This window comes from Papaver somniferum, chromosome 9 (assembly GCF_003573695.1).
Source record: "Papaver somniferum cultivar HN1 chromosome 9, ASM357369v1, whole genome shotgun sequence".
In the NCBI taxonomy this organism is placed as follows: Eukaryota; Viridiplantae; Streptophyta; class Magnoliopsida; order Ranunculales; family Papaveraceae; genus Papaver; species Papaver somniferum.
Window position 1 is genome coordinate 50,781,978 of NC_039366.1, and position 13,040 is coordinate 50,795,017.

At 38.1% G+C, this 13,040-nt stretch overlaps 1 long non-coding RNA gene across 1 annotated transcript; it reads left to right on the plus strand.

The window, feature by feature from the left end:
- The first annotated feature begins 10,410 nt into the window (after window positions 1-10,410).
- LOC113309434 lies at window positions 10,411-12,118 on the plus strand. Its single transcript, XR_003340598.1, has 2 exons — window positions 10,411-11,526; window positions 11,682-12,118. It is a non-coding gene; the product is annotated as an uncharacterized LOC113309434 (long non-coding RNA).
- The last annotated feature ends 922 nt before the right edge of the window (window positions 12,119-13,040 follow it).

A 13,040-nucleotide genomic window follows, 5' to 3' on the forward strand; every position in this document is an offset into this window, starting at 1 on the left:
CGGAACCTTCTTCCCGTTACTCTCTTCAATATTTCTCGAAAGAGGATTGGATTTACTATTCTTTTGCAAGTTAGTATTTCTCCAACTGGGAACATCGGATCTTGTCTTCGTCTTTACGAAGTTATCCTTTTGATAACCATTACGATTGTGAAAAGGATTCGTATGACGTTTATAGGCAAAAATAGGTTTATCACAACACTGATTCCTTTGCCTAAAGGTTGGACAGTTACAGCCTGTAGCATTAAGGGGATTAGCCTTAACATATGATCTTGGTTTCACAACTTCTTGTGATACCCAAACAAGAACATCATGAAGTTTCTCATTCCTTATACGGAAACGACATCTCCTTTCTAGGTGACCTTTATTTCCGCAATAGTGGCAAACATAAGAAATGTTCTTACCTCGATCTGTATGTGCTGACTTTGAAGGTTGATATACTTCGCTCTTTCGAATCTTGATTGCCGATGAAGGTATTTCACTTTTGCCATCAGTGGAAACCTTTCGTTGAGAAGAATCACTAGCCTTGACAAATTTTACCTCTTTGCTAATACTTGGAGCATCTATTCCCTTATATCCCAATCCTCGTGTATCATGATGATTTTTACTTGCTCCTAGCATAGTGGTTAATTTACTTGAACTAGTATTGAACTTTTTCAAGTCATCTTCCAACATCTTTATTTTATCAGGAGCAACAACTAAATCAGTCTCAAGGCATTTTTCTCGAGCGAGACAAGCACTTTCTCTGTCGTCAAAACTAATTTGTTGAGAGTTAAACCTTGCTTCAGATTCTGCAAGTTACTCTTCCAACAGAAAGTAATTTTGATAAAGATTATCACATTCAAGTGACTTCATACGTAGGTTTTCCTCAGAATCCTTGAGAATCGATTCGTTAGAACGATTCTAAAAATAAACACCTGTGTAACATCTTTTCAATTTCTTGTTTTCTCGACAGAGAGGAGTCAGAAGAGATGAGACATGAGAAGTTTTAATCTTCTTCATATTCCACGAATCCAAAAACTTAACATACTCTGAGACTTCCTCAGCAATATCTCTATCAATATATGAATCACCTTCATCAGAAAGTTCATCCAACTGTTCTTCTAGGAGAGTTTCCCAATCAACAGTTTTTACATCAAGAGAATGTTTAGATATTGACTTAGATGTGACAGTTCTCTCAGGTGAATCCAAGCTTTTAGAATCATCTGGTAATTTTCGAACTGGTACGTTATTAGAGATAAACTCGTCCATAATCAGATCGCTACAAACACAGACTTTTGAGGTCTTAAACGTGTTTGCCTGCTCTGATGCCAATTGAAAAAGCGGGGGGTCTAACAACCACACCCAATATTTCGATTAGCAATCTGTATGGACTAACTCCAATATACTTTCTAGAGAATCAACTAGACAGTCAGACCCAATCTAGAGAAAAGTATATCAAGGAGTTAATATCTCTCTCTTGATTTGATTTTACTCAAGCAAATAGAAATCTGCGAGTCTTTATCAAATATAGGGATGATAAACTTGGATGGTACCAAAGACCAATATCCAAGGATCAATCAATTTCCAATCAACAACCAAAGGTTGGATTTCACAATTGATCGATACAAATGCACAACTTGTGATATTTCAATTACATAACAAAATATAATACGGAATAGAAATAACACAGACACCAGAAATTTTGTTAACGAGGAAACCGCAAATGCAGAAAAATCCCGGGACCTAGTCCAGATTGAACATCATATTGTATTAAGCCGCTACAGACACTAGCCTACTACAAACTAACTTCGGTCTGGACTGTAGTTAAACCCTAATCAATATCACACTGATTCAAGGTACGGTTGTGCTCCTTACGTCTCTGATCCCATCATGATACTACGCACTTGATTCCCTTAGCTGATCTCACCCACAACCAAGAGTTGCTACGACCCAAAGTCGAAGACTTTAATAAACAAATCTGTATCACACAGAAAAGTCTACGATGATAGATAAATCTGTCACCCACAGATAAACCTAAAAGTTTTGTTCCGTCTTTTGATAAAATCAAGGTGAACAGGAACCAATCGATAACCCGGACTTATATTCCCGAAGAACAGCCTAGAATTATCAATCACCTCACAATAATCTAAATCGTATGGTAGCGAAACTAGATATTGTGGAATCACAAATGATGAGACGAAGATGTTTGTGATTTCTTTTTATCTTATCCTATCGGAGATATAATCTCAATCCAATCTTACAATTGAACTCGTACGATAGAAAATGGCAAGATCAGATCGCTCAACTACAAGAGAAGTAGTTTCGTCTGGCTTCACAATCCCAATGAAGTCTTCAAGTCGTTAACCGACAGGGTCTTGAGAAGAAACCTACGGTTAAAGAAGAATTGACTCTAGCAAACCAACTAGTATCACACAGGAGGTGTGGGGATTAGTTTTTCCAATTGCTAGATGTCTCCTTTATATAGTTTTCAAATCAGGGTTTGCAATCCAAGTTACCTTGGTAACAAAGCATTCAATATTCATCGTTAGATGAAAAACCTGATTTATCCAAGCTAATATCTTTCAACCGTTAGATCGAAACTTAACTTGTCACACACAAATGAAATGTATTCATTTAGGTTTGAGTGACCGTGCCTAAACGTGTAACTTAGGTGGTTCACAAATAGTTAACCAATGGTTAGCCATATGAGCACTTTCATATTAACCGTATTCATCTTTCTCATAACTAGTTCAAATGACTCATAAGAACTAGTTCAAGAGTTGTTCAATTGCTTAGATCTTCATACATAGACACAATTGAAACAATCTCGGTTTGATTCATTTGTTCAATTCATGAACAATATAGCCATGGTTTGCAAAGATTGCATTCCTTATTGGTTTATTGTTTAAGTTCATGAAACTACCGATTTGAGAAATAACCATCCTGGGTACGCGTACGGGTATGCGTACCTTAGCTTACCGGATTTGAGCTGGGTTTTGGTTTCCAAACTCAGCGGAATTTTTTGGGTAGAAAAGTTCCGCCACTACGCGTACGGGTACACGTACCTAAGGTGATTGGTTCATGAGTTCGTAAACTCCAAACTCAGCAGAATTTTCCTGGAGGAAAAGTTCCGCCAGTATGCGTACGGGTACGCGTACCAACCCGTCTCCTTTACCAATACCGTATGCATACATATGCACACACTTGGTTTCCGATACATGGATTTATACACTAATATGCGAACACACTATATATGCTTATATCCATAGTTGGTTACGTAATCTCAACTCTATATTTCAATCATTGAAACATTCTTCTATAATGTTATAATAGTCGTTAGACATAAGAATCGACTATCGCCATCAAATCTATTTTCAAGATTGAAACGTCATCATGACTTTCGTCACGGGTAAAGATGAAAATGGTTAAAGCAAAAGCTTATCAACACATATTTCGATAAAAAGATAGGCGAGTAAACTCGGCTCGTAATAGCAAATGTGTATGTATGAAAACTATCATAGTTATACGACTTTTGTCTCAAGAGTAGGAGATAGAGTAGATAGACTTTTGAGTGACAGATGAGTTTAAGTCTCCACATACCTTTTGGTCGGATGAAGTTCCACTGGTTCCTTGAGTAGTTTTTCGTCTTTGTAGGATAATCGCCATGGAGTCTGGAGATCAACTATTCCTAACTATCCTAGACCGAGACTTAGTCATAAGTATACTAGAAATCAAGACATATAGTTTTGATCACTAACATTGACAAACATGGTTGAGATATCAACGCATGAGAGTTCGACCGAGCAATGCTCTAACAACTAAAATATGATAGCCAACCTTGACATACCAACGCTTGGTGGGTTCAACCGAGCAATGCTCTAACTGCGTTGCTTGCAAGTTTGCAGCAGCGTGATTGGTCGAGGTTAAAGGTGGGCCGTCGGTGAGCATATGTCGACACCTTTTTGGTCTCCCAAAGTTACATCTAGGCCTACTTTGGTTAGAAATCATGGGTGCTGCCTACAGGCTAGGGGAGTTCTGATTGGTTGGAATAAAAGTGGGCCCACCCGTGAGTATATGGGACTTGTTCGGTCATGTTTGCAAAGACCTAGGGTTAGCTAATGGAGCTTACCAATTTGTGTGGTCATGATCAATTTGCGATTGTCTTGGACGACCAAGATGTAATTTTCCTAAGGATTGTAAGTACGTCAACCAACCTACTTCCACTTTTAATTAAAAGCGCTGGTTACAACTTTGGAGCAATCTGATTGGTCGGTTGGAAAGAGGAACCGTCGGACAACAGCATGGGGCGTGGCCGGTCGGCAGGAGGGGCACCATCTAGGGCAAACCGACCGGCCAAGTTGCACGGTCATGTCTCCTTTGCTGCTTCCCAATTCTGCCGCAATTTTCCCTTTTCTTCTTTATTTCCGTTTTTGGGTAGGATTCGACTCCTACTAGCTATGATAGCTTAATTTCCTAGTTTTCCTAGGTTTGATCTCGACTAATAGGGATCGAGAATTTGTGTAGGCTCAGTTTTAGGGAGAAAACCTAATTTTGTAAGTTGACATAAAATTATGTCAAAATTGATTTTTTGCGAGATGCCACAAAATTAATTAATTTTAGTGAATTTTGCGCGTTGGCACAAGATTATTAATTTTTGGCTACTTTTGCAAGTAGCACGTTTCTCGGTGGCACGACTTGCAGTGCCTCTTATGCATATCTTAATCTGCATATTAAGAAAACTCATGCTTGCAGCTAAGAACGAATACAAATTTAATGTGAGTTATTTAAGAGTTCAGTCGGGAACGCATCATAAGATAAACGCTCAGCAAATCCTGCATTAATGAATAATGTAGTCAGAAGCTCGACAAAATTTACAGAATATTTGTGATTCCGCAATCGACGTTATTCTAACTAAATTTTGTATATAAATATATTGAATTGCTCGATACATATTGTAAGCAGAGTGGCGTAAGCGCTCGTCAGCTTTGAATATCTCTTACTTCTTTGCAGAACAAGAGTACATAAATTTAGGGTTTTACGATTTTAGCGAAATAAAAACCACCATCAACAAATAGATACTCAGCAGGCTCCGGCATTAGTGAATAATGCAGCTAGGAGCTTAAACACTCATTAGGCTTTATATTAGTGAACAATTCATCTAGGAGCTCGAGTTTCAATACAATATGAGAGAGGCATGGGCAATCATCAGATTTTGATATATTATTCAAATTCCATGGGGAATACAGGCATATCAAGGTCTACTACTTCTGATGTCGGGTCAGGTAGACAGACTTTTACGGTCTTAGCCCTAAACTAAAAACCACCATCAACAATATTATACAAGTTTTTGTCTCTACAAATCACATAAACTTTCTACAATTATCATTTTTTGGTCTCTACAAGTCTCATTATTTTGTCTCTACAAGTCACAAAGACTCTCTAAAATACTCCCAGAGAATCACTAGACATCTCTAGATTTTCAGAGAATCTCCTGGAGTCACTCGAATTAAAAATCTATGAAAGTCCATAGAAATCTTGTTTGACTACCGCCCTGTAAATATCTTTTTTTTATAAGATCTCATAAGTTTCATTCATGATAAACTAGACATTACATGGATTTCAAGTACATCAAGATCAAAGATCAAATTACAATTAAAAGGTACTAACAAAGAGTAATTTGTGAAGAGAAGTAACAAACTACCAACAAGAGTACCAAGCAATCCTAAGATTTGGAGAATGGTTTTGGGATTATAATCCAACCATTTTGAAAGGGGTTTTTCTTCTTGAAAAAGTGACATTCTCATACAAATATGAGAGTAATATGCCCAAAGATTTGAATCTTGATCACCACACTTGAACTTCCACCTAAAATCTCCATTGAGATCATAAAGAAACTCGTGAGAGAGCATAAAGAATGTCCATAAAGGAAAAGTCACGAACAAAATTGGCAAAACACCCACCAGAATAACATAAAAATATCCTAAAAACAGTGGAGATTGAAACAAAAACTTAAATAAATCTATTCTAGACTACCAAAATGGACTCGATCTAGCCCAAAATGGACTAGATCTAGCAGCAAGCTTTAATGATGGTCAAAGGTTTTTTTTGGTTTCGGGAAGAAGCTGGAGATGAGAGAGTTTCCTTTTTTTTTGTTTTTTTTTTTTGGTCTGATCCTAAATATCGAGAGATATTGTTATTGTTGCATGTAAACTAATATTTTTAACACAAAATTGGTTAAAAAGACCAAAATCAACAATTCCTGGGTGAAAAGGACATTTAGATTTTGATACTGTTTAAATGGACTAAAATTTAAAAATAGCCAGGATGTAAACAGTTTCATCCTACCATTTTCAAATATTTTTTCTTATTTTTAATTTACATCAGGATGAATCCAGTTTCATCCTTGCTATTTTTTAAGTTTAAGTCAGGATGAATCCAATTTCATCCTTGCTATTTTTTGGTGTCCATTTCACTCATACAAATTTTTACTCGTCCATTTGACTCATGTTTTAAATATATTTGGACAAATGACCCATTTTACGTATTTTTAAAGTGTTAAGAAATTTAAAGTTTTGTTGGATTACAAAATTCAGAGATAACATCCGTTATCCTACACAATTATCTGATGCCATATCTACAGGATCCAACGACAATAAAACTGCTACATTAAAGATGACCTGCGCTGCGGGATCTGAAATAAACAAGTAGAGAGCTTTGCTATACAGAGTCTACACAGAGCCGAGTAACCCCTACAGAAACTAGCTTGGGGACTAGGACCATTTTGGACACTTCGGTCCGAACATCCCTGGTCCAAAATATGTTTTCTCCCTGTCGATTGGTGGCAATTTATTTGAAGAGTTGTCAGATTCCTTATGTTTTTACTTCCGTCGTTACACCATGGGAATCGTTTCAATGCACATGAGACTATGAGAGGATAGGGGCGTGGACGAACCTAAAGATCGTAGTCCAACAGTTTACACTGTTGGCTGAGATTTATAAGTTTGTAACCTATCCAAGGAGAGATTTATTCAAAGTAGCAACTCCTTTTTCTTGTACGAAGCGCAACAGCTCTATTCCGATCCTAACGCGCCATCAATATTTGTGGGCTCAGTGGTTGCTTTGACAACTATACAACTGCGTTTTGGAATTCCTTTGGCGTAAAAGAAGTGGTCCTTCATTCCCATAAGGTCACAACAATTATCGTGGCCATCCTATAACCCCGTCATGGCATTTTAACAGTCATGAATGAAATCCTTAATAGTCACTTCCCCAATCATTTTTTTCTTATGTCCCCTATTAAGACAAAACAATAGCTACGAATACTGTAAGTCTAAGGCCTAAAAGTTAGCCGGGAAAATTGTTGATGTCTTCAATACATTACTACAAAACAAAACTGCGGGCTTTTATCATGGTTTGCCAGAAAATCATGTTGACCGTATACAACATTTTCTCCTTTGACCGGCTTGTTTGTACTGTTCTTTTTACTGACGAAAGTGCTTCGAGCTTTAGGAAAACTATTGTTCAACCCATTGATTACACGTATAAAAGAAATGAAAAGCTTTAGTCCAACACATTCATTTCCAGTTTTCTTTCTCGCCTATAAAGCGATTAGGTTTGTGGGGAAGATTTATTGACATAAATTAGAATGGCATTTGGTTAAATTTGGGCTCCATTTTTCTGATGAAACATGAATTTGAAGTTATTTTTTATAAGGTATATATCTCTCATAATAATCCACATATTTAACGAAAATGTGTGCTTTCAAAGGCCTATAAGGTTACCATCTACTATTTATAATTTCAACTGTTGAAAATTACCGGTTGAAATTAAAATTTATAGATAATAAAATGTTATATCTCAAAATATGCCCACTTTTTGTTAGATATACGAGAAATATGCCATAAAAAATAGATTAAATTTATTGTCGTTTAAAGTTTACAAGTATAATGATATCAGAATATCAACTAGACGTCACTCTAACCATGTTATTGTATCCTCCCCATTGCTAGCACTTCAGAACTGTGGACTCCAGCTACCCCATCATCAACCAGTCCTTAATGGAGGTAATTAGCATTCTTCATTTCCACGATCAAACAACATCTTTTCCACAAAATCGGGGATGCGTTAACAACCCTTATTCAAGAAAACTGGATTCCGCAATTCGATAACACCTTGGATCCGACAAACTGTTATCCGATCCAGACAGTTGCTGACCTTATTGATCCTTTCACTCACACCTAGAATCACGATAAACTAAACCTCCTGCCACCCCACATAATCCAACGAATTATGAATATCCACCTCCCTCAAAATAACTCATCTGATAAAATCATCTGGCCTTACACCAAATCTGGAAAGTACACCACATCATCTGGATATCACTGCCTAGCCAGCTCTTCGGATCATTCCCATCAAAACCCCATGCCACCAACTAAGTTTCTATGGACACTTCCATGTCCTCTAAAATACAGCTTTTCTTGTGGAAAGCAATCAACGAAGGCCTCCTGACCTTCACCATTCTAAACCATATTCACCTCATCAATACCGACATTCGTCCACAATGCAGCACTGGTCCAGAATCTGCTGGCCACATTCTCCTCCATCGTCAAATGGTTGTAAACGCCTGGAACATTCTCCTCACAAGACTCCCCACTCACTCAACCACAACCCAAAATCTTCCAAATTTTCCAAATCCCCAAATGACAATCACACAAATCTTACAATTGAAAATTCATCACTCTATCAAAACTGCCTTTTGTTTCCTTTTCTGGTCCTTATGGATAGCTAGGAATGATTACATTTATCGACAAAGGCAACCAAATCCGGGTAACATCGCCCAGATGGCTCTCTCTCTTCAACAAGAGTTCTCTTGGGCGCAATAGAACCTCCCTCCAGCTCTACCTGGAATACTAGCACCCGCAAACCCAAGAAATGGAGAACAGACGTCTACTACAATCTTCATAGGATGGATCAAACCTAATCTTGACTGGATCAAGATCAACACAGACGGAGCAGCGCGAGGACACCCTGGAATAGATGGAGCAGGTTTCATCTGCAGGGATGCTTATGCCAACACTTTAGTAGCCGTTGCACAACCACTAGGAATTACCACCGCCCTCATAGCTGAGTCTTGGACAATGCTCATAGCGACCAGGACGGCAAAAGAACGAAGCTGGCCAAAGGTTCAATTCGAGACTGATTCGGAAAACCTGCTTCGATTCTTAACCTCAGACGCCGAGCCTCCTTGGTACATCTTAGGAATGATCTCTGAAACCAAACAAATCATGGGTCCGATTCCTCACTGCACTGTCAACCACAACTACAGAGAAGGCAATCAAGCGGCGGACGGACTGGCCAATCTGACAGCAGACAACGGCCAATTAGGAAACCTTATAACTTTATTTTGGGACCATACAATCCCACCGTGCATCAATTAAATTGTAATGGATGATTTCTTGGATATTACTTATCCTCGTGTAATTGCTGCTTAATCTTAATAATATCTTCATTCTTCAGAGAGATAAAAAAAAAAAACTACTAACTGTGGACTCATTATCTTTACGCAATGGGTCTCAACAAACGAAAAAAAAGAGACAAACAACCCATGTTGGTTTAAGTTTAAGATACAGAGGAAGGACTAGAGCCTAGAGGAGTCGGTGCTGATGTGGTGGAAAGTGACAAGGAAAAAAGCCTTTCGTCATCTGAGCATCATCAGCGGAAGCTTTAAAAATCTGTCGCACTCAGCCACAAATGAGTCACGTCTCTTTCAACTCCATACAGTAACTATTTGTCTTTGTCTGCTGCTCTTTTTTCACTACAAATGCTAACTTGCGCTGAGAGTTAAAACATGTTACCGTACATTACATAACACTGTTACTGTCTCAGATCAGAGATTAAATGACTTAATATCTCTTTCATCACTGAGTGTTGGGTCTTTGAACAAATTGACATTGACAAGAACAAGACAACAGCCCCAGCCAGCAACAACCAGAAGAAGAAAATAAAGCCGTATGCATCGTAATATTAGCTTTTGTCTTGTTCATGGTGGGACTTAATATTCTTACCATCATCCATGTGTTGACAAGTGATCAAAAATGACGTCATGGTTTAGTAAATCCAATGGATTTGTTGATGATGAGATGGGTCCCGGAGCACGGCCTAGTCTCATTCCCAGAATCTCTGTCTTTGTGGGTCTGACTGTCTGTCTAAGAGTGAAAAGCAGTAAAATGTAGCGTCTCTCGTGAGTCCGTGACTCCTAGAATTTAACTCGCTTTCCTTCCATCTCAACAAAATCTGGAAGGTTTAAATTTTCTGGTCGCTACTGTTACTGCAGCTCTGATGATTAATGCTGACTTGTGTGTGTGTATAAGGTGCCCAGAGTATGAATTTAACATATCCTGGCCACCGTCTGGATTGATAGGGTGTCATTTAGTGAGGTACGAATGAAATTTTAACTTATCTCTCAAAGAAACAAAACTAGTGGAGAAATTAATTAATTTGGTGGAGCTCGGATAAAACAAATTACAAATTTTATGGAACCGTCATTCGCCTTGTTGTTCAATGTTTTGATAGAGCTCTTTAATTGTAATGCACTTGAGTAGTCTGTAGAGTGATGCCGTAACATTGCAAATTCCAAAGTGGAAATTGAAATATTGGCCTTCTAAATATTCTTTTCCTAATGGCTTAATCGAAATTTTAATTAAAAATTTAATATTTGTAGTTCCGTATTTAATCTTGTACGTGTTCTTCTTTCCTTTTCTTTATTTCTATCTAATAACATAACCCAGAAGATAAATCTCCACCGCCTCCGTTGCTCCCACCACCACCATCAACAATCCATTATTGGTTTACAAATTCCACCATCATCGTCGAAGTCGCCGCCTCCAGATTATGAACAAACAGATTGAGAAGTATGATTAATTATCTTCTTTTCCTTTTTCTTTTCTGGATTTGTTCTTTCGATCTATTCACTTACAGATCCAAATTCTCATTCATTTTCTCAATTGGTTGATGGAGATAAAAGAGATTGCATCGTTTAGCTTCGTTCCCTTTTTTATTAAGTTTCTGCTGGTGCCGGATGGCGGTGGTGTAAATAGTTTTTCTTCTCGCTATGAAACAATAAGGGTATACAAATATTGGTGGGTATGGTGATTTCCGCTCGATTTATACTGGTAAGCATTAGCTAGCTGCGTATCATGCCTATTTGATGCCCTATTAATTTCTGCTTATCAATTTGAAATTCAAAAGATTTTCTATGGAAGACAAATTTCTGCTCCGTCAGTTTTTGCGGTTGTTGATGATGATAGATGTGGTGGTCGTTTGATTGAACCTTCTCTTATTGGATTAGTAGCGCCTTAAATTGCAGTGAACTTCTGCATTTCTACCTGTGAGCTAACCCTTTCCGGAGATTTTTTTTTTTTTGTAATCATTGTTGGAAACTGCAATGCTGACTTAATGGTGATTAACCTCAGTATTATTGCCAACATGTATCATTGAACGCGATGGTGTCTTCAGCTTATGCAGGGGTTTTCTGCCAATTTATTATATGTGAGTTAATGGTCATGTAGTCGTATTTTGGGTATTATAGATGTGGATTTCATGGGAATGCTAAGAACTGTGTAGCTAATATATTCTGGAAGTATCTTATTTAGATCGCCGCTTATCATTCCATCACAATACAATTCTTCTTATTTGTTTTGCAGGAAAATGGGTACAATGTTGAAGTTTTTCGCCTTTCAAACGCTTGATTCTTTTTAAATTGAAATGTATGGGGCAATCGACTATCTTGGTTATCCTTTCGAACATTATAATTTTATCAAACTTTTAAATTGCGTGTTCTGCAAGCTGTTGGAGGAAGAATTGTTGTTCTTATTGATGGGCAATTCGACGTGGAACTGGTGTATTCAAAGCTTTAGCTCTTGGAGGTCAGGGTTCTTGTAAGTAAATCACCATCTCACCATCTTACAATGGTTTCTAAGAAGTACTTTGTTTTCGTATGAAATGTTAATGAACACACCCAAGCTCAGAAACACGTGGGAGCATGTTTTTGGTGTTAGCACACATTTTTGCATTTTCCACTGATACATTCCTTCTATATATTACATTTCTTCTTTATATCAAATTTAGTTGGTTGTTTCTATGTTTATATATTTTAGGACTGATTCATGTACATGCCAGTTTGTTTGCTCATTATTATGGGGTCAATTATTGTTGATCTCATTTATTGGATCAACTCCTGTTGTTGATCCCATTTATTGGATCAACTACCATTTATTGGATCAACTACTGTTGTTGACCCAATTTTTTATGGGATCAATTACTGTTGTTGATTCTTTCAACTCCTGTTGTTGACAATATTTCCTTTGGATAAGTATAATCATGCTTGTAGTTTAAATCATGTAATTTTCTTCCAATGTTGAACTTGTGGTGCAATGATAGCATGACCGACTCCATGTCAGATGATGTGTGTTCGACTCACGCCAAGTTCATTCCATTTATAAGGATCGACTTTCATTATTGATCCAATTTAGTGGATCAATTACCATTGTTGATCCCCTAAATTGGATCAACTTCTAGTGTTGATCCATTTCTTTTTTGGATCAACTACTGCTGTTGATCCCCTAATTTGGATCAACTTCTATTGTTGATCCTTTTTTTCTTTTTTGATCAACTACGGTAGTTGATCCCCTAATTTGGATCAACTACTGTTGCTGATACAAAATATCTAAAACCAGTGGTGGTGGCGGCGTCAGAGGTGGTGGCGGTAGCGGACTTATGGCAGCATCAGTGGTGATGGCGGCGACGGTGGTGGCGGCGGCGGTGGAGTAGTGGTGGTGGCGGCGGTGGTGGTGGCAGACTGGTGGTGTTGGTGCAATAGTGGTGGTGGAGGCGGTGGACCGATGGTGGTGGCGGACTGGTGGTGGTGGCGGACTGGTGGTGGTGGTGCAATGTTGGTGGAGTGGTAGTGGAATATTAGTGTTGGTGGCGGTTGGTAGGTGGTGGTCGTTGAAGGTTGGTGATGGAATAGTAGTTGAAGGTTAGTGATGGAATAGTAATGTAAT